The sequence below is a fragment of the Bos indicus genome, chromosome 1 (assembly GCF_029378745.1).
Source record: "Bos indicus isolate NIAB-ARS_2022 breed Sahiwal x Tharparkar chromosome 1, NIAB-ARS_B.indTharparkar_mat_pri_1.0, whole genome shotgun sequence".
In the NCBI taxonomy this organism is placed as follows: Eukaryota; Metazoa; Chordata; class Mammalia; order Artiodactyla; family Bovidae; genus Bos; species Bos indicus.
This window is the reverse complement of record NC_091760.1, coordinates 80,735,441-80,763,211: the sequence shown is the minus strand read 5'-3', so window position 1 is coordinate 80,763,211 and position 27,771 is coordinate 80,735,441. Positions and strand designations below refer to the sequence as shown.

The window sequence follows — 27,771 nt, the reverse complement described above, 5'->3', positions numbered from 1 at the left end:
GAATGAAACAGAACACTTTCTAACACCATACACAAAAATAAACTCAAAATGGATTAAAGATCTAAATGTAAGACCAGAAACTATAAAACTCCTAGAGGAAAACATAGGCAAAACACTCTCCGACATACATCACAGCAGGATCCTCTATGACCCACCTCCCAGAATATTGGAAATAAAAGCAAAAATAAACAAATGGGACCTAATTAAACTTAAAAGCTTCTGCACAACAAAGGAAACTACAAGCAAGGTGAAAAGACAGCCTTCAGAATGGGAGAAAATAATAGGAAATGAAGCAACTGACAAACAACTAATCTCAAAAATATACAAGCAACTCCTACAGCTCAATTCCAGAAAAATAAAAGACCCAATCAAAAAGTGGGCCAAAGAACTAAATAGACATTTCTCCAAAGAAGACATACAGATGGCTAACAAACACATGAAAAGATGCTCAACATCACTCATTATCAGAGAAATGCAAATCAAAACCACTATGAGGTACCATTTCACACCAGTCAGAATGGCTGCAATCCAAAAGTCTACAAGCAATAAATGCTGGAGAGGGTGTGGAGAAAAGGGAACCCTCTTACACTGTTGGTGGGAATGCAAACTAGTACAGCCACTATGGAGAACAGTGTGGAGATTCCTTAAAAAACTGGACATAGAACTGCCTTATGACCCAGCAATCCCACTGCTGGGCATACACACTGAGGAAACCAGAATTGAAAGAGACACGTGTACCCCAATGTTCATCGCAGCATTGTTTATAATAGCCAGGACATGGAAGCAATCTAGATGTCCATCAGCAGATGAATGGATAAGAAAGCAGTGGTACATACACACAATAGAGTATTACTCAGCCATTAAAAAGAATACCTTTGAATCAGTTCTAATGAGGTGGATGAAACTGGAGCCGATTATACAGAGTGAAGTAAGCCAGAAAGAAAAACACCAATAGTATACTAACACATATATATGGAATTTAGAAAGATGGTAACAATAACCCTGTATACGAGACAGCAAGAGAGACACTGATGTATAGAACAGTCTTTTGGACTGTGTGGGAGAGGGAGAGGGCGGGATGATTTGGGAGAAATTTTGAATTTTTAATTATTTTTTAAAAAAACTCAACATTCAGAAAACGAAGATCATGGCATCTGGTCCCATCACTTCATGGGAAATAGATGGGGATACAGTGGAAACAGTGTCAGACTTTATTTTTTTGGGCTCCAAAATCACTACAGATGGTGACTGCAGCCATGAAATTAAAAGATGCTTACTCCTTGGAAGAGTAGTTATGACCAACCTAGATAGCATATTCAAAAGCAGAGACATTACTTTTCCAACAAAGGTCCGTCTAGTCAAGGCTATAGTTTTTCCAGTGGTCATGTATGGATGTGAGAGTTGGACTGTGAAGAAAGCTGAGTGCCAAAGAATTGATGCTTTTGAACTGTGGTGTTGGAAAAGACTCTTGAGAGTCCCATGGACTGCACAGAGGTCCAACCAGTCCATTCTAAAGGAGATCAGCCCTGGGATTTCTTTGGAAGCAATGATGCTAAAGCTGAAACTCCAGTACTTTGGCCACCTCATGCGAAGAGTTGACTCATTGGAAAAGACTCTGATGCTGGGAGGGATTAGGGGCAGGAGGAGAAGGGGACGACAGAGGATGAGATGGCTGGATGGCATCACTGACTCGATGCACGTGAGTCTGAGTGAATTCTGGGAGTTGGTGATGGACAGGGAGGCCTGGAGTGCTGCGATTCATGGGGTCACAAACAGTCAAACATGACTGAGCGACTGAACTGAACTGAACACAGAGATTAAACTTCATTTTGAGAAGGGGTGGGGAAGCTAATAGATGCTTTTACTTTTCTTGCCACCCTATCCTCTTCATTAGCTGAAAATATCAAGAGAAAGAAGGCAAGTGAGGGACTGAGCCTGAGGAGCAGTGGACCAGTCCTGTGCAGGCTGCAGATGCCGAACAAACCAGCAGCCAAGGAGAAGGGAGCTCTCTAGGGCTTCTGTTAAGGTTGGCCGTGGTGCATGAATTACCTGGTTTTATGGGCCTGTTCAAAAGGAGAGAAGAACTGAATCGACCACAGATGCCATTGGAAGGCATATGGCCTATGCTCAAAACATAACCTGAGTCAAGAAACTTATTGTCTTGAATCTGTATGACTAAAATTGTTTTTCAGTTATCAATCCCAGAATGTAGTCAAAGCCTCTGGTGCAGGCAGCAGTCAGCCCAGACCTCCACTCAGAAACAGACCGTCATTCCAAAGTTGAGATTCTGCCCACTCAGCCAACTAAACCCTGCTCAGAGCCAGGCCACTGAAACTCAGCATTTAATGAAAAACTTATCCACCTTACTGCCCCAGTTTCAGAGTATCTTAATACCTTTCAAGATTCACAACCCACCAAGAAAAGTAGCCTCTAATTTTCAGATGAAATACTAAGGGTCTGAGAGGACTGCTCCAGTTGTCCAATACGATACAACTGTTGGGAAAAACCATGACTTCAAGGTAACAGTCTCCTTGTTCTTCGCTTTTTGTTTCTGGATTTATTCTGGCAAGATAATTCCCAGAAGCAGGACCATTCCCACAAACTGAGTCCATGATTGCAGAATGGAGTCTAACATTTTAAAATTTGGGAGCGAAGATCTGTTCAATTAGCCAGGCTCAGGATACAGAAATACCTAATGTTTCCCTTTTTCCAACACCACAGCTTTTCCCAATGTGATGCCTATAAGTTCATTCAACCCAGTAACAGTCACTGCTGTGATGCACAGTCCAGCTCTTTTCTCCACTGTCCCACCACTGGGTTGTCTTTACCTACTTTGTGTTAGGTCTTTGATATTGCTCTAAGTCTTGCAGATGTAGGATCCATTTTTCAAAAAACTTGTCTTAAAAATTGGGAACACGTGTACACCCGTGGTGGATTCATGTTGATGTATGGCAAAACCAATACAATATTTTAAAGTAATTAGCCTCTAATTAAAATAAATAAATTTAAATTAAAAAATATCAATGTCTTAGGCCTTTTTATTTTCCACTTTTTCTGTCTATCCACTCACACCTTTTACATTCACCTCAGAAACATTTCTGTGTTCGAGGCAGGCACACACTTACAAGGTAGAGTCTCTCATTCAATTCTGAGAAGCGGGAATTCCCTCCTAATATTAAAGAGATGTTACTGACACCTTAGTAGAAAGAAAAACATATCCTCCCTTTGGAGAAGATGTAGCCCTGCAGAGGGCATGGCATGACAAAGGAAATCGTGAGAGCTTTTGTCCCCACTAACTTCCTTGGCCAGGCATCTTTGTGTGACACTCCAATTGCACAATCATATCAGGTAGCCCTCAGTGTGGGATCCAAGAACAGTATTACTTTAAGATTTTGTTTAGCGGTTGACAAGGCAAGTAGACGTGGTCATCTCAGTCTGTAATTACATCTGCAAGAATATTCTCCCCATTCTGTTTAGTTAGTTCCATGAGTTTGCGCGTGTGCGTTCTAAGTCACTTCAGTCATGACGGACTCTTTGTGACGCTATGGACTGTGGCCCACCAGACTCCTCTGTCCATGGGATTCTCCAGGCAAGAACACTGGAGTGGGTAGCCATGCCCTCCTCCAGGGGATCATCTTGACCCAGGGATCACACCGGCAATTTTCACATCTCCTGCATTGGCAGACAGGTTCTTTACCACTAGCACCTCCTGGGAAGCCCACTAGGAACTCTGTTTTTACACATTCCATTATGTCAGTGCCTACTATAGTGTCTGGTACCTAGTAAGTGCTCATTATTTCTTTGATCCTTTTTGTAACTGTGGGTTTAGTTCTTTGGACAAAGCAAAAAGTTTCCAACTCAGACATGACCATTGTCCAAAAGTTTAAAAGTTTATCTACGGCAAGCATGGGGACCCTTACAGAGAAGAGTGAGATGGGCAGCCAATTCCAAAGCAGAGACTGCTAATGCTAATAGTTAGCCAAGAATACAAATTTTGGGTCAGCACCTACAATTGCTTCTGAATACTGTCTCATTTAACTGGAATAGCAATATAAATGACCAAATCTGTGGCTGGGCCTTAACAGACTGCTGTGATATTTACACATTATCAGTCACCTGTTTTTTTTTTTTTTTAATCCCATTCTTGTCTCTTCATCCAATCTATCTGCTGTACCACAGCCACTATGAAAACTAACCTAATTAAGCTATTCTTCACTTCAAAACCTACCAGTGGTTTTACTGCTTAGGAAAAAGTGGTGAAATTTTATCATAATTTACAATGCCCTGTGTGAGTTTGCATCTACTTACCTCTGCAAGCTCCTCTTGAGTCCCTCTCTTTACTTTCTATGCTCTGGCCACCAACCCTCCACTTCCTTAGGTTTCTGAGGTTGACTGCTGCTCAGGCATTCATACATGCTGTTTCCTCTGTCTGAAACACTTCCTCCCCCAACCAGAATAGCCACTTACCTGACTTTTGCCCTTGCTACAGTTCTCAGCTTAAACTGAGTTCTGACTGGCATATTGACTGCATAGTGTGAGTCTCCCCTCTTGCCCAATAACTCTACATCCTTGCAAGCCTGCTCTTTTCTTCCATAGTCCTTGTCCCATTCTATCCCAATCTATACACTTGTATGTTCTGATTAGCAGCTATCTCTCCCACTATCAACATTACTTCCATGAAGCTCTGTTTGGCTCACTGGTATATCCTCAGCATTATTTAGGGGTTTGACATATAACCTAGATTCTAGTGTTTATTGAATAAATGAAAGTACAGTTTTTAAGGATCAGAGAGACATGTTAACATGCGATGGGAGAAGGTAACATGAAGAAGTAAAAACAGACAAGAAAGAGCATCCCTGGCATTACAGCCAGGGCTCATCTCCTTGCATGCAGATCCCATGGCAACTCAGGAGCAGTTCTTGAGCCTCAGTAGTCTGAGTCATTCGCAGCTCTTATGGTGTCTCAGCAACAGAAGTAAATGCCCCTCGGTTCCTACAGTTTCTGATTTCTTCCTGCTATTCATTTCTCAGCAACATTCTTCTGCTTCTCTTAACTATCTATCATGAGGAAGTTTTCCTTATCTTAAAAAAATTGTTCTTATGAAAAAAGTAAACTTATTACAGAAAAATTGGATAACATTAAAAAGCTATCATCTTATTTATCTAGAAAGAAACTTACAATTTGATACAATATCTTCCTAGAGAACATACATGTACACAGAAATTATCTTTCTACAAACTGAAACATTTATAGATATAATTTTGTAACTACAATTCTTAATACACAAATTTGGGGGAACTTTATAAGTTGTCACAATAACTTTTTATATTTGGAGATCTTAAATCTGTTCTAATGTTCCACTATTAAAAACACAAAACACAAATAGCTGGTTGAAAACACATAGGAATCTAAAAGGAAAGTAATTTACCTCCATAAAACTTAAAACACAAATATATACATTTAAAACTGGTAATGTGTTGTAGGACCACCTCATGGTATGTTTACATTACTATTTTAAAACCCAGTGCCTGTGGGTATTAATCTTCTTTTGAAAATCTAACTGTCAAAATCGACTAACTTTCTATCTATTGAACTTCTTTCAAACTGTGTGCTACCGCTCCACTGGAGGATCTTAGACCTCCCACTAATAAATTTTATCTTCTGAACTTGGGTTTAAGAGGCCAAATAATTACTTTTAATGGATTTAGGTGCAAAAGAAGTCTAGGTCTCAGAAGGTGGGAGTAAATTATGGCAGCACAGTCTTACTGTAAATGATGTTAGAGATATGTGAGCCTTAATGATATGCTGTGACACAGGGACTTTTCTCCCCAACCCTAAGGTGGCAAGGGTGTGGCAGGCCACAGAAATTATGAAGTCTGTACAAATTCACACGTAAGACCTGTCTGCTTGTTAATCCAGCCTTTTCAGATGTGACCCCAAGTTATTCGCTTGGTTTTCCTCCCATGGTCATCTTGTTGCTAAATGTCTATTCTATGTCCAGCATCTTCTCTAAGATGCAGGCAGAAAGAAGGGGAAGAAATTATGGCAATAGGGTGAATGTCTAAGGCCATGCCTTAAAACTCTCTTTTAATGAGGTTTACTAGAAACCTTGCCCTATCTTTAGTTATACCTCATGACAAGAACTGTGTCACCCTTTCATCCTTATCAGTAGTGGAGAGCTGAGCACATTGTCACCACCATGCAAATCAGGATTCTATTAATAAAGAAGAAAAAATAAATAAAGGAGTAGTTAACTAGCACAGTTAACTACACACAGTTTTAGAAAAGATGGCTTAGGAAGACTTCTGGGAATTTCAGTTCCCAAAATAACTAAAGGAAAATGGAGGGAAATGTAAAAAAGAGAAAGAAGTAGTTTCGGTAGAAAGACGTATTGGTCTGGCTATTAAAAGGTAGGGTACAAAAAGCCCAAATTGATGGGCAATCTATGAATGCCATGGTAAGGAAATACCAAGAAAAGGAATAGACATTGCCAACCTTACTGTCTGCTCTTCAACCCTAATACCCAAACTTCAGATAGGTCTGAGAAAAATGCCTTAGTGGGGAGGCTAACACCCTCAGACCAGAATACTTTCCACACTGAGAACAGGAACTGTTCCGCACTGAGAACTTGGGAACAGGAGCTTTTATGTGCAGGTAACAGACCTGCAGGTACATACGGTAGGGTGTAGAGTGGGATTGGCTGAAACACAGATGTTTCATGGAAAACAAGCCACAGGGACCCCCTCCAGGAGTCTACAAGCTAATAGACTTAACAACAAACAGGCCTGGAAACTCTGTCGTGTTCAGTTGCTCAGTCGTGTCTGATTCCTTCAACCCCGTGGACTGTAGCACGCCAGGCTTCCCTGTCCTTCACCATCTCCTGAAGCTTGCTCAAACTCTTGTCCATTGAGTTGGTGATGCCATCTGACTATCTTGTCCTCTGCCGTCGGCTTCTCTTCCTGCTTTCTATCTTTCTCAGCATCAGGGTCTTTTCCAATAAGTCAGCTCTTTACATCAGGTGGCCAAAGTATTAGAGCTTCAACACCAGTCATTCCAATGAATATTCAGGGTTGATTTCCTTTAGGATTGACTGGTTTGATTTCCCTGCCATCCAAGGGACTCTCAAGTCTTCTCCAAAACCATGATTCAAAAGCATCAATTCTTTGGTGCTCAGCCCTCTTTATAGTAGGACTCTCCCATCCATAAATGATTATTGGAAAAACCGTAGCTTTAACTAGATGGACCTTTGTTGGCAAAGTAATATCTTTGCTTTTTAATACTCTGTCTAGGTTTGTCATGGCTTTTCTTTCAAGGAGCAAGCATCTTTTAATGTCATGACTGCAGTCACCATCTGCTGTGATTTTGGAGTCCAAGAAAATAGTCTGTCATTGTTTCCATTGTTTCCCCATCTATAAGCCATGAAGTGATGGGACTGAATGTTATGATCTTTGTTTTTTTAATGTTGAATTTCAAGCCAGCTTTTTCACTCTGTTTCACCTTCATTAAGAGTCTCTTTAGTAGACACTGATGTATAGAACAGTCTTATGGACTCTGTGGGAGAGGGAGAGGGTGGGAAGATTTGGGAGAATGACATTTAAACATGTAAAATATCATGTAGGAAATGAGTTGCCAGTCCAGGTTCGATGCGTGATGCTGGATGCTTGGGGCTGGTGCACTGGGACGACCCAGAGGGGTGGTGTGGGGAGGGAGGGGGGAGGAGGGTTCAGGATGGGGAGCACATGTGTGCCTGTGGCGGATTCATTTTGATGTTTGGCAAAACTAATGCAATTATGTAAAGTTATAAAATAAAATAAAATAAAAAAAAAAAGAATAATTGCACACACACACACACACAAAAGAGTCTCTTTAGTTCCTTTTCACTTTCCGCCATTGGGTGGTGTCCTCTGCATATCTGAGGTTATTGATATTTCTCTTGGCAATCTTGATTCCAGCTTGTGCTTCATCCAGTCCAGCATTTCACATGATATACTCTGCATATAAGTTAAATAAACAGGGTGACAATATACAGCCTTGATGCACTCCTTTTGCAATTTTGAACCAGTCTGTTGTTTTATGTTCAGTTCTAACTGTTGCTTCTTGACCTGCATACAGGTTTCTCAGAAGGCAGGTCAGGTGGTCTGGTATTCCCATCTCTTGCAGAATTTTCCATAGTTTGTTGCGATCCACACAGTCAAAGGTTAATAAAGTAGATGTTTTTCTGGCATTCTCTTTCTTTTTCTATGATCCAACGGATGTTGGCAATTTGATCTCTGGTTCCTCTGCCTTTTCTAAATCCAGCTTGTACATCTGGAATTTCTCAGTTCACATACTGTTAAAGCCTAGCTTGGAGGATTTTGAGCATGATCTTGTTAGGATGTGTAACTGTATGGTAGTTGGAACATTCTTTGGCATTGCCCTTCTTTGGGATTGAAATGAAAACTGACCTTTTCCAGTCCTGTGGCCACTGCTGAGTTTTACAAATTTGCTGGCATGTTGAGTGCAGCACTTTAACAGCATCATCTTTTAGGATTTGAAATAGCTCAGCTGGAATTCCATCACCTCCACTAGCTTTGTTTGTAGTGATGCAAACAAAGACCCATTTGATTTCACACTCCAAGATGTCTGGCTCTAGGCGAGTGATCACACCATCGGGTTATCCAGGTCATTAAGATCTTTTTTGTATAGTTCTCCTGTGTATTCTTGCCACCTTTTCTTCAAATCTTCAGCTTCTGTTAGCTCCATTCTGTCCTTTATTGTGCCCATCTTTGCATGAAATGTTCCCTTGGTATCTCTAATTTTCTTGACAAGATCTCTAGTCTTTTCCATTCTATTGTTTTCCTCTATTTCTCTGCATTGTTTGCTTAGGAAGGCTTTCTTATCTCTCCTTGCTATTCTTTGGAACTCTGCATTCAGATGGGTATATCTTTTCTTTTCTCTGCTTTTTGTTTCTCTTCTTTCCTCAGCTATTTGTAAGGCCTCCTCAGACCTTTTGTCTTTTTGCATTTCTTTTTCTTGGGGATGGTTTTGATCATTGCCTCTTGTACAATGTTATGAACTTCCATGCATAGTTCTTCAGGCACTCTATCAGATCTAATCCCTTCAATCTATTTGTCACTTCCACTGTATAATCGTAAGGAATTTGATTTAGGTCATAACTGAATGGCCTAGTGGCTTTCCCTACCTTCTTCAACTTAAGTTTGAATTTTGCATTAAGGAGTTCATTATCTGAGCTACAGTGTTCAGCTCCCAGTCTTGTTTTTGCTGACCATATAGAGCGTCTCCATCTTTGGCTGCAAAGAATATAATCATCTGATTTTGGTATTGACCATTTGGTGATATCCATGTGTAGAGTCATCTCTTGTGTTGTTGGAAGTGGGTGTTTGCTATGACCAGTGTATTTCTTGGCAAAACTCACTTGCTCTGCACTTCATTTTGCACTCCAAGGCCAAACTTGCCTGTTACTCCAGGTATCTCTTGACTTCCTCCTTTTGCATTCCAGTCCCCTATGATGAAAAGGACATCTTTTTTTGGGTGTTGGGTCTAGAGTATTTTGTCAGACTTCATAGAACCACTCAACTTCAGCTTCTTCAGCATTACTGGTTGGGGTATATACTTGGATTACTGTTATACTGAATGGTTTGCCTTGGAAATGAACCAAGATCCTTTGGTCGTTTTTGAGACTGAACCCCAGTACTGCATTTTGGATTCCTACTGACTATGAGAGCTACTCCATTTCCTCTTAGGGGATCCTTGCCTAGAGTAGTAGATATAGAGGTCATCTGAATTAAATTCACCCATTCCAGTCCATTTTAGTTCACTGATTCCTAAAATGTTGATGTTCTCTCTTGCCATCTCCTGTTTGATCACTTCCAATTAACCTTGATTCATGGACCTAAAATTTTAGGTCCATGCAATATTGTTCTTTGCAGAATTGGACTTTACTTTCACCACCAGACACATCCACAGGCGGGCAATGTTTCTGCTTTGGCTTAGCTTTTTCATTCTTTCTGGAGCTATTTCTCCAGTAGCATATTGCCACCTACTGACTTGGGGAGTTCATCTTTCAGTGTCATTATCTTTTTGACTTTTCATACTGTTTATGGGGTTCTCAAGGTAAGAATGCTGAAGTGGTTTGCCATTCCCTTTTACAGTGGACCACATTTTGTCACAACTCTCCACCATGACCCGTATGTCTACTGAATGGGTAGTAAAGAAAGAAGAGACTTACTACTATATTTGCTTCATCCTCTCCTTTTCTCCCTATACAAAAGAGAATCTTTAGCTATCTATCATGGTTCTCTCTGGGTTACCAAATGACGACTTTGGACAGCTATAGAAAGCATCTGACTCAGATATACTCTTTGGATGATTTTACCATTCCTTCCATAACAGTTTGTACCATTGGTTAATCCTCTCCAGCCATTCAGATAAAGCCTGGAAGGATGTGAGAGAAGAAATCGGCTGGGTGGCTGCCAAAACCAATGAGAGGACCACTCCCTTCCTTGAGAACACTGGTTGTGCTTCCTAGGGTTCTTGAGATCATCCTCATTTGAAAGTCTTCTCAATGAAAACTTCACTGTAGTTACACAAAGATGTGCAGTAGGACAAATGTATTTACTGTATTATTTCACATAGTAGTTCCTAGTAAAGTGGATGAGCACCAAGAGTCGGGGGACTCTTGAACTAGGAGCCCTGACCCAGTGTTGCTGAAAGTTCAATACCAATAACACACAGCTGTTAGCTGGAGCTAACTCTTTATGGAAAAAATTCAAAGAGATTATCTGTAACCCACATTAAGATAGGAGATAGTGAAGACAAATTCTAGAAGGTCTGGCTATAATACCAATTTAAATAAGGTTATAGCCATAAGCTAGAGGTCCTTATTCTAATACAACAGCACTGGTTATGACAGCAGCTCTGTCTTGAAGGAATGATCACACTAGACATCTTATGTAATTCAGAACACCTGTGATAACTGACTTTCCTCAAAAGACTAAATTGCATATTATTTGTCAATATGCCGAGTTATCTAATTAGTATAGAGGCTGCATATATAGAATAATACAGAGCTCAACTGTGAAGATCCATACTTCATATCAGAACAAACGAAGGATGGGAAATCATATCATGCCAAGTAAAAACCCAGGCAAATTTCAGAACCTGTATGGCTTATGCAAAGGGTAAATTTAAAAGTGATCATGAAGGTCCTACTCTAGTTATAAGAGAAGACACAAGTGAGGATGGGGGCACACTAAATTTATGAAATCTCTATCAGCTGGAACATGGTTAATTGTAGTTGGTCATTCAACTGGAGCTGTTACAGAAATGATCCATTGCCCAAACCCTGAAGACACTTCCCAGTCCCTGCTGTCCCTGTCCTAACCATAGTCCCCAACCTTAACTATATATGCTTAAGTCTGAGCTGAAGGGAATAGGCACTAGCACTTGTAAAATCAAGGATGCTTATAAAGATCTTATACTATAACACCCATATTAAGTACCAAAAACTGGACCCTGGGTTTTGGCAAAAAGTGTAGCCCACTCTTAATTCTCCTACCTGTTGGATATGAGGACCAATCCAATGGCTGCCTGTGAAATATAGTAGGAGCTGCTATTTTGGGGCTCACTAGATCAGCATTGGGAGCCACTAAATGGCTCCTCCAAATCCTTATTAGGATCCAAAACAGAATTTATAATTTCCAAAGTTTAGATTAACAAAGCACTATAGAGATTTGTGATAAAGCTTATATATATATATACACACACACACACATATACACACACACACACACATATATATCTCTCTATATATATACACACATACATACATACACATACACATATATAACCCTAATGCTGAAGAGTTGCATCAAGGCATCACCTACTCAATGGACATGAGTTTGAGCAAGCTTCAGGAGTTGGTGATGGACAGGCAGGCCTGGTGTGCTGCAGTACATGGGATCTCAAAGAGTCAGACATGACTGAGTAACTGAACTGAACTGAATGCTGAAGAAATGGTAGCCATAAGATATATAGTGGTATAAAACCACATCTTCTTAATATTATATTCTAGTTAGGAAGGAAGAAGGACCATGTGCTATTAAACAGGGAAAATACCTAAATCCCAGACAATTCCCAAAACACATGGGATTCAATAAGATATATCCATAAGGAAGTGGCTAAACTAAGTGAATTTCATGTGGTCATGGCTCCTTGCCTTGTAATAAACTGGGGATTTATATTAAGGAAATTTATTATTTGTGAAATAAATATTTCTATTTTTAAGTGATGAGTTCTATGAAAGCAACGGCAGCATGTTGATCTGGAGTCATTATATTGGTCTAGACAAAAGCTATCAACTAAGGGGTGGATCATGACTTGTAATTTAAGAAGTCCATGGCTGCAAAAGCCCTCTGGAAAGGGCCCTTGTTATGTGTAGCTCTGAACTGGAGAGTTTCTATATTCTTTTTTCAGTTTGAGGGTCTGTATTCAAAACATGAACTTTAGGTACCGTAACAAGGTAGCTAGAGTACAGATTTACTGGTTTATCTATCAATGACATCACCCTCTAAACTGATAAAGAAACAAATTGAAGAGACTCAGTGCCCCTGTAATCTGGTGGGATTCCCATCCTGCATTAGTCCCATAAACCCACAGATTCAGGCACATCTCAGAGAGAGAAAAGAAAGGCACTGGGGAGCAGCACCTGTCCTACCACCTTAAGGCATTCTCTGTTCTAGCTAGTTGAATTATAGCCTTCATCTGAGATAAGCTAATTCTTGCTACTGTCAGGTTTAAGTTCTGACATTTATCCTGACTCACAATCTTCTAGGGGTCACGGGCTCTTACCACAGTCAACCATTACTCCTTTCAGGGAATCCTGGAATTCATCAAGTGACTGTCAAGCATCCTTGAAGGACTCTAGACATAACTGTCAGAATTTGTTCATTCCTGCCCCAAGCCTAGCCTACAGGGATGATTATAAATCCTAACTATTATGCACTAATTAGAGTACTCAAGTATCTCATCAAATTATAACAACCTCTGACCTCTGAAAAGCCTACCAGCTTAACTTCCAAAGGTCAAGAAACAGGATTAACTATAGTTGGGTCATTTACCTGGAGCTGTTACAGAAATGATCCATTCTCTAAACCCTGGTCCCTGGTCCCTGCTGTCCCTGTCCTAACCATAGTCCCCAGTCCTATCTATATATGCTTCTCTTGAGTCTGAGCTGAAGGGAACAGGCACTAGCACTTGGTCAAATGCAGGAGTAGTGCATTTTTATTTCCAGTCCCCTTCAAAAGATATCTAAAGATAAATATAACAGACTCATCCTTGCCCAGAAAGCAGGTGTTCTGAGTCATCAGGAACAGGTTGGGAAGAGGTATTTTCTCACTGAGAATCTTGCCTACCTCAAGAGATCAACCTGACATAGGAAAAAGAGATGATGTGACATATTTTTGGAGGGGGGAGGGAGGTGGTTAAAATATTATCCATCAAATGATTAGAACTTGACAGTAAATAAAGTTTGGGACACTCCATGTGCTATCACAAACAGAAACTTTCCTAGGGATAAGAGTGTAAACCATTTATGCTTCCCAAATTTCATGTCTCCAGACTTGTTAAAGCTATGGAAAAATCAAACCTCAAAGAAAGTGCCACCAACTGTGAAATAGATCCTGTACTAGGCACATCTCTGCATTTTGTGAGGCTTTCTGAATGGTGGGAAGCATTCCTTGGAACCCACTAGTAAAAACAAGAGCAGTTTGGAGTGGTTAATGGTCATAAAAATGAAATCCTGGGAATCTTTTCACAAGGAGAGTTTCTGTATCAAAATCATCTTGTGTGTCCCATGTCTGGATAAAGGTATAAGCTAAAAACAGAAGTTTTTTCTTAAGGGCCTCAACATCCATATATTTTTAATGTTTTGAAAAGCCACAGTATTTTGATAAACTGCTGTGCATTACGAATGTATTTTCCAGATTTCCCGTTTCTGCTAATGGTGGTTCAGGCTGTTTGAATCAGGCTTACAGCTGAAAACAACTAAAAAGCTGGATAAAATATATTTGAAATAATCTTTTTAAAAACATCAAAGAGATTATAAAATAGTAAGGAATTATCAGGCAAAAGTAAAGAGAAGTCAACAATCTAGAGAAGTAAACACTCCTGAAGATAATCCCAGAAAACTAGAACCTCCATTCTGACAGCCTTTCAGGATGTAGAAGGGGATAGAAAACTAAATTCTGGGTCCATGCAAGTCAGAGAGTCTGACAGGAGACCTTCCCCTACAACAATCTGGGTTCCAGGATCTGAGAGTGAAGGTGAACAAAAATGGAAGTAACTTGAAGAGAATGAAAACAGAGTAACAATCCCTTGAGTTATCCAGGAAATAGCAAACTTTGAACAGGTGGTCCCAGACAGGTAGTGCCCCTAGGTGCCTGGTAGAAGTAAACACAAATACTCTTTGGAGCAAAGTATTTTCATTACAAGTCTCACAGTCCTTCCTACAAAATAACCTTTCAAGTGCAATGACTAGTGCAGAGCCAAATATATCCAGCACATAGGAAAATTAAAATTACTGAATAAAACAGAGAGAGATCATCAGAAACTGCAAGTGAAGGACCCAGGATCTGTGTCTTAATAGGCCACCCAGGAAATGGCAATGCACTCGTGTTCTTGCCTGGTGAATCCCAGGGATGGGGGAGCCTGTTGGGCTGCCATCTATGGGGTTGCACAGAGTTGGACACGACTGAAGCGACTTAGCAGCAGCAGGTTATTCTGATATATGCTCAAGTTTGAGAATCAATGCTTCATACTTTAATCATATTAAACATACATCCTACAAAAATGTGTAAGTGTATTACATCTGGGAAAGAGCCCAAGAATTTGCACTTCTAACAAATTCCCAGATGATGTAGATGCCAGACCATACTATGAGAACCACTGGTATTAAAAAGTGAATTATTACACAGGTTAGCAGAGTGGTCATCTATGGGGAGGAGAATGGCTGTAATTTGGAAGCAACATGCAGAAATTTCCTACAATTTCCTGGCAATTCTCTATTTCTTGATATCAGTGGGGATTACATGGTGTTATCACTATACATTTATATTCAAATGCAGTGATATCACTGTCTGTCCTTCCATTGAGTCACATACATCAAATGCCACTAAGCTTACCCACCATGATCGTGCCACTATCATTTAAAGTCAATCCCCAAAGTAGAAAGTGCAAAAAGTTATAAAGCTATACAATATAACTTCTTCAACTTTAGTTCCTAATGTAATTAGCTCACAAAATGCTTTCAGAGTTAAGAAAAACTGCTTAAGTTTCTGAAAATCCTAGAGATATGCCAGACACAGCCCAATGTAAAAATACCTGCAAAGCTGAAAAACCACCATCTTAAATTTTAACAAGAAAAAGTGTACAATAAAAAAAGTTACTGCTTTTTTCCTGAAGTTAAAAGAAAGGGGGAAACTTCCTACTTTAACAAGGAAAAGATGCAAATACAACCCCTTTTTGCCCTTGTGAGGATACCAGGTTCATATAAGTGTCACTTAAGAGCTGTATAAAATCATCTAGGTCACCCTGTAGGTATAAGGAGGATAATAGTGATTACTCTCAAGCTAGGTTAAGACTTCATCCCATCCACAGTTATAAACTATACTTTGTTATAATAATCACTTGGCTTGAAAACCAATCACAAGTCCTCAAAGCGTCCTACTCTTGTAAGAAAGTCAGAGTCCCTGCTATAGACTCATAAAAAGTTGTAGATATACCTGTTGACTGTCCAACTCGCCTTTGTGTCCTCTGGATTACCAGAACTGGTTTGGAAGGTTGTGAGATTTTCTAGTCTTTTGCAAATCTTACTGCGCTTCATGTGAGTTGATAATGTCCTCTGTCACTCTCAGACCAAAGTTCTTTATACATACCATTCATTGGTTTTATTCTCACTTTATCATAAATAGGACTGGTAAAACTTTTCCCCATTATTTTTTTTCCTGTATGGCAAGAAGCTTCTTAGTAATCTTCAATTTTGAAACTGAAAATATTCAAGTATTTTGTGCAGAAAATATTTGACACAGAAGTAGTAATCTTCCTGCAAGTTGTTTTTCCCACATTACCATCATTACCAGGTTATCTGCATCAGGAAGTTTCCATCAGATATTTGATCACTCTTGTCTGTGTAATTCATACTCCACTGGCTCGTACAAAGTTCAAGGCATCACTGTACAATTTTCTGAATCCTTTTCCTTAGCATGTCCTCTTTCCATTTTTGCACATCTTTGTTTGGTACATAACCTAAAATCAAAGTGTTTTTTAAAATCCTTTTTTCACATACACATACATCCCATTCCCATACACCTTGCTGCAGATTGAAATGTTTACCTCTTCTGTGTCTTTTTAAAAAATAATTATAAACATTATTGAGGTAACATAGTTTATAATACTGAATACAATGTAGGCTTCATGCATACAAAATTATATTTCAACTTCTGTACACACACCAGCTTGCTGCTGCTGCTAAGTCGCTTCAGTCGTATCCGACTCTGTGCAACCCCATAGATGGCAGCCCACCAGGCTCCCCTGTCCCTGGGATTCTCCAGGCAAGAACACTGGAGTGGGTTGCCATTTCCTTCTCCAATGCATGAAAGTGAAAAGTGAAAGTGAAATCGCTCAGTCGTGTCCGACTCTTAGCGACCCCATGGACTGCAGCCTACCAGGCTCCTCTGCCCATGGGATTTTCCAGGCAAGAGGACTGGAGTGGGGTGCCAGTGCCTTCTCTGCTTGCTCACCATCAAAAGTTCAGTTTCTATTTGTCACCATACAGTTGACCCCTTTAACCCATTTCACCCTTTCCCTTCCTTTTGTGTAAATACTACTGTTTTCTGTATCTGTGTGCTTGTTTTTCTTCAGTTTGGTTTATTTTATGGTTCTTTTGTTTTTTATGTGTCTTTGACCACCATGATAGTGGTTATCACCATGATAGTGGAAATGGATTGCACAGGTTCAAGTCCCAATACCACCACTTGTTATCAGTGTGACCTTGAATACACTATAAATCTCCTTGTTGTTCATTTTATTAATCTGTAATAGGTGGATAATAATAGCTGGCATCATACTTGTGAAGTCATTATTATGGATTTTGTCTGTGTATGGATTCAACGTGTTAATGAATGTAAAACTCTCAGAATAATGCCTGACATATGATAAATATTACACGAGTCTTAGCTATTATTATTAAAATAATTCTATCTATAGCCATATAAACCTCATAGCTGTTGAGATTATATATGCTCCTGGTCTTATGATTTCTGTGCTGTTTTTTACTATATAAACAAACTATCTTGACCATTTAATAGGAAGATAACACATATACAGCTTTTAAGTTCATCAAGAGGTCATAAGTATCTCTTCTGGATACTCAAGAATATGTAAAAGAGTGAGAAAATGATAGAGCCTTCCTTATCTCACAAAATAACAGAGCATTGCCTTGATGCTGTGTGCCTCACAACCATTAATGCAGGCTGTAGGGGTCATAAACACTCCTGGCTTCCATACCTGAAACAAAACAACAACAACAAAAAAATGCCCAGACCAGATGTATGACCCATAGCAATATAAATCAAATGTCTCCAGACATTTGACAGCAAAGTTTTACATGCATGTACATGAATACTTACACATCTACCCAGAGATGGTCAGTATTCTTGTTGTAGATAGCTTATAGCTACACTCCGCCTTCTTCCTCATCCACAAAAGACCATAAACTTTTAAGTTTCACTCAGAAATCTATAGGAAGATGCTTGCCTGCAGGGGAGTAAAGTCCAAACCTGGCACCAGCTAAATGAACCAAGAGTTTTGGAAAGAACAGGTATGAATCCAGCTCTTCAACTAGAATTCGTTTAAGTAATGAGATAAATCTGCTTCTGACAAGCAAAAAAATAGTGAGACAACTCACTTTTCATATTCTCTATTTTAGGAAAGATTTCACAAGAACCCCTTTGCCTTAGTAAGAAACAGATGTTTCCCCATATGGCTTCTTACTACCTCAAGAACCATCTTTGTTCAGATTCAGTATGTATAAATATTTCAGTAATTTGGCTTCTGCTGAAGATGCAGAAATCTAGAAAGAGCATTGCTCTCACCTTAACAACTAGAAAAATTACAAAATAACTTTTATTGAACCTATCAGAGATCTGAGCTTAGGCTGACCAAGTGAACTTTGTTGGGTTCAGTACTGAAAATCTCCCATCCTGGGAAATGTCTCAGTCCCAGGCAATCGGGGATGGTTGGTCTCCCTATCTATAGCTGCAGACTAGTTAAGTAGACTGAAATTCATGGAAAGACTGTACCCATCAAGGACAGATAGGATGTGGGCACAAAAGAGACATCAAATACAACACAAAATGATAAGAATTCAGCTAAATAATTGCTAAAGGCCAAGTGTGGGCTAGCGTGAGAGTACCAAACCCTTGGGAGCCTCAGACACAAAAGAATTTGCCCTCAATTTCAGTCTCTTCTCCATGCTCTACTGGGTACTGATGAGAAAGATTTAGGAAAAACCAATAGACCAGAGAGAGACTCTCTTGGTGGTGAAGGCCTGTTGGAAGGGAGTAGCTCCCACTGTAGGGAAGGGTCCTGTACAGACCCTCTTCACCTATAATATATAGCTTCAAGTCTCTGGGGCTGCTACTGCTGCTGCTGCTAAGTCGCTTCAGTCATATCCAACCCTGTGCGACCCCATAGACGGCAGCCCACCAGGCTCCCCCGTCCCTGGGATTCTCCAGGCAAGAACACTGGAGTGGGTTGCCATTTCCTTCTCCAATGCATGCAAGTGAAAAGTGAAAGTGAAGTCGCTCAGTCGTGTCCGACTCTTAGCGACCCCATGGACTGTAGCCTACCAGGCTCCTCTGTCCATGGGATTTTCCAGGCAAGAGTACTGGAGTGGGTTGCCATTGCCTTCCCTGAGTCTCTGGGGAAGGGACAGCAAACTCTATTGCCTCCAGGGGCCTTTGATACTGAGTAAAAACAGAAGTAGGGGAGGACAGACAATTCCGACACTTCTGGGTAAGGAAGGGCAGGAAACTGTCTCGGCCCAGGATCCCGTGCTATTACAATTAGTGGGCTCCTACACTGGAAGAGGGGCTTCCCCGGTGGCACTAGTGGTAAAAAATCTGCCTGCCAATGCAGGAAACGTTAAGACATGTGGGTTCAATTGCTGGGTCAGGAAGATACCCTGGAGGAGGAAATGGCAACCTACTCCAGTATTCTTGCCTAGAGAAAATCCCATGGACAGAGGAGCGTGGCAGGCTACAGTCCATAGGGTCACAGAGAGTTGGACACAACTGAAGTGACTTAGCACACATGCACGAACATTGGAAGAGGGTCAGAAGACTCTCATCTTCTCAAGACATACCAAGGACACGAGGCAGAAATTTTGTCTGCCACAGTGAGGCTGAAGGTCTAAGAAAGCCTCACTCTCCAGGCCTAAGAATACAAGGCTTGCCTAAGACAGGCTGGGCCAGAATGACTAAGAACCCTCCAGTCCCTACTCCCAAGCTAGTGAGCACCAGATAACAAGCAAAAGGAAAGGCAAAAGCATGGAGAGAGATCCCTTTGAGATGTAGTTTCAGAGGGAAGGTTGGAAACTATGAGAGAAACAGGAATATTGAGAATATTGTGGGCTACTTTTCCAGCCCACACTCTAAGCATAAGGTAACACTAGAGAAAATAAAAACTAGTTGTATATTGAAGGTGGAACAATAAAACCCAAGCCTGCCGTAACTAGTGGTTAGATTAACTCAATACATCACATTGCTGACCTTGCAGGGAAAAAAACACTCATTTTGAGGTATACATTCTCTTTATCATAAACTGTTTTTCTATACAAGATGCCTGACATATGAGACATGTATTAATAAAATGGAAGAAAAAACAAAACACCCAGATTCAGAGAGAACGTTAAGTGTTGGAACTATGAGAGAGGAAATTTAAAGTAACTTTGACTAATATACCAATAATCATAATACTAAAGGCTCCAGTGGAAAACATGACTTAACAGATAGAAAATTTCAGCAGGGATTTGGAATTCCAGAAGAAGAGAGAGAACAGCAGAAAAAATATTTGAAGAAAGAATGGCTGAATCTTCAAAAAAGAAAAAAAATCTACACCAAACCACAGATCCAAGAAACTCAAAGATTTTTCAAGCAGGATTAATATTAAAAAATATACACCCTGACACATCATATTCAAACTGTTGGAAAGTTAAAATTATAAAGAAAATACTGAAGTTGGCTACAGAAAAAAGATACAATACAGAGAAACAAAATTAAAAATTACAGTGGGGGACTTAGAAACCATACAACCCAGAATACAATGGATACATACCTAAAACACTGAAGGAAAAATACTGTTAATCCAGAATACTACACCAGGGAAAATGTCTTTCAGATATGAATGGAAATTTTACCTATTAAGACAGATCAAAAAAAAAAAAAGAGAGAGAGAGAAATTATTATCAGCAGATCTGCACTAAAATAAAGGTTTAAAAACTTCCTCAACAGAAAGACTATGATACCAACCATATTTGCATGTACACACACACACAAAATGAAGATTTACAGATATAATTAAAATTAAAGCAAAAAATTGATGCTTCTGAATTGTGGTGTTGGAGAAGACTCTTGAGAGTCCCTTGGACTGCAAGGAGATCCAACCAGTCCATTCTAAAGGAGATCAGCCCTGGGTGTTCATTGGAAGGACTGATGCTGAAGCTGAAACTCCAATACTTTGGCCACCTCATGCGAAGAGTTGACTCACTGGAAAAGACCCTGATGCTGGGAGGGATTGGGGGCAGGAGGAGAAGGGGACAACAGAGGATGAGATGGCTGGATGGTGTCACTGACTTGATGGACGTGAGTCTGAGTGAATTCTGGGAGTTGGTGATGGACAGGGAGGCCTGGTGTGCTGTGATTCATGGGATCGCAAGGAATCGGACACGACTGAGTGACTGAACTTAACTGAAAGCAAAATATAAAAGATATATTTTCATCTTCTTTTTAATTGCTCTAAAAGACGATTGGTCATCTAAAGCAGTGGTTCTCAACCAGAAGCAATTTTGGAAGTATTTGGCAATGTCAAGACATTTTTGGTTGTCACAATGGGGGCACAGTGCTATTGGCATCAGCAAGTAGTGGCCAGGAATGCTGTTAAACATACTGCATCCTAAAAAGGCAAGCCCCATACTGCAAAGAATTATTCAACCTGAGATGTCAAACATGTCAGACTGCTTCAGCCTGACTAATAAAAAAAAAAAAGACACTATTTACCAATGTGTGGAATGAAAAGGGTGACATCACTACAGGTCCCAAGACACTAAAAGAGTAAGACAATATCACAAACAATGCATGCCTATACATTCAGAAACTTGGATGAAATAAATTCTTTATAAGGTGGAAACTACCAAAGCTTACTTAAGCACATAACCTATATAGTCCTACATCTATTGAAAACATTGTTAGAAATTCTTAACTACAAATTCAAAGCAACCTGTAGGCCAAGATCCCTTCACCGCCAAAAGGAAAAGATTAGCACAAGACTAGCTCTTCTTACTACACATCTATTTGACAGACGTTTATCTTAGTGCTATCCGTCTTAATGCTCAGGCTTCAACCTCCTGCAAATTACAAAAACTCCAGAATTTCAAGTTATTTTCTTTCTCTAAGGCACCATTTCAGGGACCTAAATATTTCACATCCTTTGATGAAGACACCTTAGTGCTATCTTGCGGTGCTGACTTGATCATGGGTGAAAGGTGCCCTTGGCTTTTGCAAGTTGAATGAAATCATGGAAGCCTCTGAAATTCAGCCTCTGAAATTGAGTCTCTCCAACTCAACTTGCTAAGACTTTTCTGCTTAAAGCTTTCTTTATCTCTTGTCTGGATACATCCATGTGCTGGTAGGTCTTCCCATACTTTATGGGGCAGTCTCACTTCAGTAAAACACAGGTGTGGATTACTGAAGGGTATGGAGATCTAAGGATCTAAGAGTCTAAGGGTATGGAGATCCAGGTTGTCAACTACAAATTGTCTCTTGCCATGGGCATTTGCCATCTACCTGTATCCCGGGCTGCAGTCCTCATGGTGCTCCAAATAAAACTTGACTCGCAACTCTCATGTTGTTGTTGTTGTTTTAGTTGACAAGGTTCTGGGCTTTGGTCAGATAGTGTAGCTCATGAGGCAAAGCCCTTTAAGAGCACAGCTGAGAGTGAGCCTCATGGTTGAAGGGGTAAACAGTGGGTGGGCAAAGCAAACTCTTGGGTCAAGTAGCTCACAAACAAAGCCAAATCATTCTAGTGGGAGACACAAACATAAAACTGAATCACTCTGGAAAATGTGGGCAATAAGAAAACAAACTGAACCATGCCACAGAAGGCAGCCCAAAGGCTGGGAGAATGGCAGCAAATGCCCTGGCTGCAGCCACAGCAGCTGGGCGGATCCCTTTCACAGTAGAGTGAGGTAATTCAGTGACATGGAAAAATCTCAATACTGGCTGACACTGGGCCTCAGCTCTCTTACATACACTTCTAGAGCTATTTTCCAGTGAACAAGAGGCTCTAGGAGGACTGGGTTAAGACCAGCATCTAATGCACATTGGTTTAGAGCTAACATCTTTACTCACCATACTGCTTTTAAGAACCATTCAAAACACTGGAGGTTAAGATATTCAAGTCCACCCATTGTGCATTTCCTAATTAAAGGAAGTTTAATTAAGCTCAAGTGAGAGCTTAAATTTACAGATAACCCTCCATTCTTATCTCTACTTCAGACCAGGGCACCAAGCAATTTCTTCACCAAAGCCAGTTGCTTTTTGAGGTGGTATGACAAACAAAAAGAAGTCAGACCAAGGCTGCTGAATCCCATAATTTGTAACAACATAATGATTTGCAGTAAAAGTTGGTGAGATGACCACCTTCCCCCTCTTACTTCTTCCTTTTGCTGCTGCTGCTGCTGCTAAGTCACTTCAGTCGTGTCCGACTCTGCAATCCCATAGACGGCAGCCCATCAGGCTCCCCTGTCCCTGGGATTCTCCAGGCAAGAACACTGGAGTGGGTTGCCATTTCCTTCTCCAATGCATGAAAGTGAAAAAATAAAGTGAAGTCGCTCAGTCGTGTCTGACTCCTAGCGACCCCATGGACTGCAGCCCACCAGGCCCCTCCATCCATGGGATTTTCCAGGCAAGAGTGGGTTGCCATTGCCTTCTCCGTTCCTTTCGCTAGTTTTTCAATAATTTGCTTCTGCCAATCTGAACAATTAAAGAGCCAAAGTAGCACAAACAGCTTTACAAGCACCTGAATTGATTCTAGTGGCAACAGCTGACAGAAGTTTGAGCCTTCTCTGTACACGCAACTATAATTTTGAAATTCTAGAGCATGGTTAGGCTGCAGTTCTTTAAGTGCTGAGGCCTTTAGTTTGAAGTTACTGGGTTAGTAAGGTTGCGGGTGATGTGGGTGGTAGGACAATGATAGGTAGGGTACTTTCTGGGAAATGTGAGTTTTTTGAGGAGAGGCAGAATTTCCTGAACTTTTAAAGTAAGCCATTTCCAATACTCCAAAATCTTTAGAATAGAGCTCTCCAAAAGAAATGTGAGCACACATATAAAATTTCCAGTAGTCATATTAAAAAGTAAAAGTGAACTGAAATTAATTTTAACATTTAATATATCCAAAATATAATTTCAACAAGCAATTCATTTTTTTTTTATTTTTAAAAATAGAATATTTTACTTTAAAAAGTGAGACTTTGAAATCTGGAGGGCTTTGTACATGTAGCTGCTACTGCTGCTGCTAAGTTGTGTCAGTCGTGTCCAACTCTGTGCGACCCCACAGATGGCAGCCCACAAGGCTCCCCCGTCCCTGGGATTCTCCAGGCAAGAACACTGGAGTGGGTTGCCATTTCCTTCTCCAATGCATGCAAGTGAAAAGTGAAAGTGAAGTCGCTCAGTCGTGTCCGACTCCTAGCGACCCCATGGACTGCAGCCCACCAGGCCCCTCCATCCATGGGATTTTCCAGGTAAGAGGACTGGAGTGGGGTGCCATTGCCTTCTCCGTGTACATGTAGAGCACACCATATTTTAGACAGCCCCACTTCAAGTGCTCAGGAACCACCTGTAGTTTGTGGCTACAGAATTGGAGGGCATAGCTTTAGAACCTCCTTCTCCAAGTGTCTCTCTTCTTCTGAAGGATATCAAACAAGGCAGCCTCTGTTCTCTGAATCCCCCATACCCACCTGCACCAGCGCTTCCAAAGCACCTGTAAAAACATTCCCAGGACACCCATTTGTATGTGATTAGCCAATTCCTTACCTGCTTCTCTCCTTAGGCAAGCAGCCAAGCATTGTTGCCTTCAGTGATGTGGCATTTCCACATTTTGTACATTCTTCAAAGGCCCTAAAATATGAGGCAGTGGGGAATGAACACTGGATCACAAAGGTCTCAAGATCTCAACAACTCTCAGTGTAGTCAGTAAAATCACCCCTCCTCTGTCTTGAGGTGTCAGTAGCTCAGAGGTCTAGAGTAGAAACCTTGTAATTATATTTTTTGATGCTGGGAGGGATTGGGGGCAGGAGGAGAAGGGGACGACAGAGGATGAGATGGCTGGATGGCATCACTGACTCGATGGACGTGAGTCTGAGTGAACTCCGGGAGTTGGTGATGGACAGGGAGGCCTGGCATGCTGCGATTCATGGGGTCGCAAAGAGTTGGGCACGACTGAGCGACTGATCTGATCTGATAATTAAATATCATCAATGAAGGCCTCTGGAAAAAGAGGAGAGTTAGCACATAATTTGCTGGGCCCAGTGAAAAATGAAAATATGGGTCCTTTGTTCAAAAATGAAGAACTTTAAGATTTGGACTACAGAGCATTAAAGCAAGCACAGGGCCCTCTGAGAACAGTGTCCTTCTGAGCCTGGAGTCCTGGAACTGCACAGGCTGACCCTCTACAAAACTGGTCCCCGTTGGGCTTGTGTCTTTGGATGAAGCAGGCAAGTGGTAAGATTCCCTAGACTATCCTTGAGGATCTAGACCTTAAAGAAGACTCCAAAATCGTATCTACTGGAATTCACTGGGGAAGAGAAGTTTTTGAGCCAATGAAAAACCTTGGAAAGAGGAAGTGAGGAGATGAAGGAGGCAGGTAAGACATGTGCCTTCGTTGATTAAACCACTGATTAGTCAGAGTCATTCACACGTCGGATGTTCATAAGGTCAAGGTTGGGCAACAACAGACTTACATCTACAAAGGTGACTTTCGAGCCTGAGCAGGAATCCCTTTAAAGCTACTTCTACTCAACATCTCACCGCTCCTAGCCAGAAACAGGTGGCGATGATGAGTGACCTCCAGAAGGTCTGTGAAGCCCTGTAGGAGTCTAAGCTGTGGCGTGGTTTGTAGCCACTGACCGTGCTTGGGCGGGCTGAGAGTGAGGAGGGAAATTTCTTACCCATGGCCAGCATCGGCTCTTTCTGGCGTCTTCACTTCTGCTTCTCCAGGATGAGGGGAACACAGACCTCGAGACTAGGAGATTAGGGCCGGACCTGTCAGCCCCTCGACTAGAGGCACTGCCAGGTCTGGGAACAACTAACCCGAACCACCTCTACTGTTCCTGAAGCCCGTGATGGCGCTGCAAAAGGCAGCTGGGGCCACTGTGGACCTGAGCCTCAGAGATCCTTCTTCCACTGGTGTCCGGAGGTCTCAACCGCTCAGGGCGTCCACCTGCAGCCGTTCAACGGAAATTGGTGTCTGGAAGCAGGCAGGGCCAGCCAGGGGTTTCCTGGGCAACAGGCCCCCCTCCCGCCACCGCCCGCGCGCCTGGCCACGCCCCTCTGAGGAGTAGCCCAAGGGCAGGAGGGATTCTGGGGTGTGCTGCCATTTGGGATGCTGTGGGGTTCCTACTGTTTATTTGTTCTGTGTCTGCCACCCAACAAGGACGCTTGGCACACTACATGGACTAATAATTCTCATGTGTCAGATAAACTAGTGAAAGATTTTCACACCTTGGCAGGTGAGGAGACGCCAAGGCCTCAAGGATGCGCCCCCCGTCCACCGAGCAACCTCCAGCCTCTCAGACATCAGCACCACCACTCTCAGCTCCAAGTCTTCCTCCATCCCTATCGGCTCCTCTCCCTACTGGAAGTCTTCGCAGGTGGCACTAGTGGTAAAGAACCCACCTGCCACTGCAGGTTAGATGTAAAAGATATAGGTTCAGTCTCTTGGTGGGGAAGATTCCCTGGAGAAGGAAACAGCAACCCACTCCAGTATTCTTGCCTGGAGAATCCCATGGACAAAGGAGCCTGGCGAGCTACAGTCCATAGGGTCGCATAGAGTTGGACACGACTGAAGCAACTTAGCATGGAGTCACTACTGGCAGTCAAGATGATATGCTCACATCACAGGCAACTAAAATTTAAACTGCTTTATTTAAAAATAATAGTGACAAAATTAGTAAGATTCCTACTAATGCAATATCTATGCTAATTTAGTTCTAAATTTAAAGGAATGCAAAATCTGTTACATGCTAGCAGTTTATCACTTATTCATCTTTGCAGTAAGTGCAATGGTACATCAAAACCTTTCTCAGACAAATTTGCAGCTGGAGATGCTATTATAAGAAGTGTATCTTATTTCCAAACAACTGGATATAAAAGTTTGAACTGAAGATATAAAACCCTTCCTAATTACACAGATTAAATCATATAACAGTAGAATAGGTGTCCTGCAAATAGTCTGATATTGTTTTTATATAATTACACGTGGATTAATCACATAGATCTTTTTTACCATACTCAGAAGTCAGTACATTTTCAAATCTGGGAAAAAAAGATGGAGCCAGGATAAACACCAGCCATCCCAGGCACCAACCAAAGTGCTTAGTCAAATAAGTCCTGCTGCCACCTGTGTTCAGATACTTCTGCAGAGAATTTACAGTCATTATGCTATTAATTTCTATAGGACATCTTTCAAGAGGAAGTACCAGGCAAGCTTGTTCAAGTGAGAGTATGGGTGTGGCTTGGTTCTCAGCATCAGCCCACCCACTGGCAGCCTTGGACATGTCAGTTCAAAGTCACTTTCCAATACTGGCTCATCAATTGTAGCAAATGTACAATGCTAATACATCATGTTAATGATAGAGGAAACTGGATATGGGGACATTTTACCCTCAGTTTTTTTTCTGTGAAGCTAGAATTTCTTTATAGTCTTTAAATTTTTAAAAAGTAAATTTCGTATTGATTAAGAAGATATGGTTAATAACGACCTTTCCAACTTGACTCATAAAAGAATTGTGAGCCCAATCCAATACATAAGGGTTGAATTTTACTGAACTATATTTCTTTAAAAAGCTTACACCACTTTATAAAAATCCTCTAGGATAGTTATTAAAAAAGAAAACCAAACCAAAAAACCCATGACTCTGAATCTCAGGGATGAACTGGGTGCCTAAGAATCTGCATTTTAGTAATCACCCAATTACCCAATTCTGAGCTTGAGGATATCACTTTAGGTTGTCACAATTCATCAGATTGAAAAAAAAAAAAAGCATATCCTTACTTAACTCATGCAAAGGTGGAAATTTTGAAAGATGTTGGTAAATGAAATTAACATAACATGACTTAAATTTGTTGATAAATCTTACCTTAATTTCTTTCATTTAATGATAACTTATTTTCTTACAGTTTGAGTTTTAACTTTGAAAAATATTTAAAACATATGTCAGTC

General features: G+C 40.9%; 1 long non-coding RNA gene across 4 annotated transcripts in view; it reads right to left on the bottom strand.

Annotated features, from left to right (window-relative positions):
- LOC139183230 (uncharacterized) overlaps nt 1-25,811 on the bottom strand; it is a 65,923-nt gene extending 40,112 nt beyond the window's left edge. The window contains exons 1-4 of one of the 4 annotated variants that reach the window (XR_011566806.1): nt 25,499-25,811; nt 24,366-24,449; nt 15,780-16,302; nt 534-5,057 (exon numbers count right to left, since the gene is read on the bottom strand). This is a non-coding gene — a long non-coding RNA (uncharacterized lncRNA). Of the gene's footprint in view, nt 1-533; nt 16,303-20,391; nt 20,474-24,365; nt 24,450-25,498 lie in introns of those variants that run through there. The other 3 variants (XR_011566805.1, XR_011566803.1, XR_011566801.1) reach the window with 3 other exon arrangements.
- Nucleotides 25,812-27,771: the final 1,960 nt, after the last annotated feature.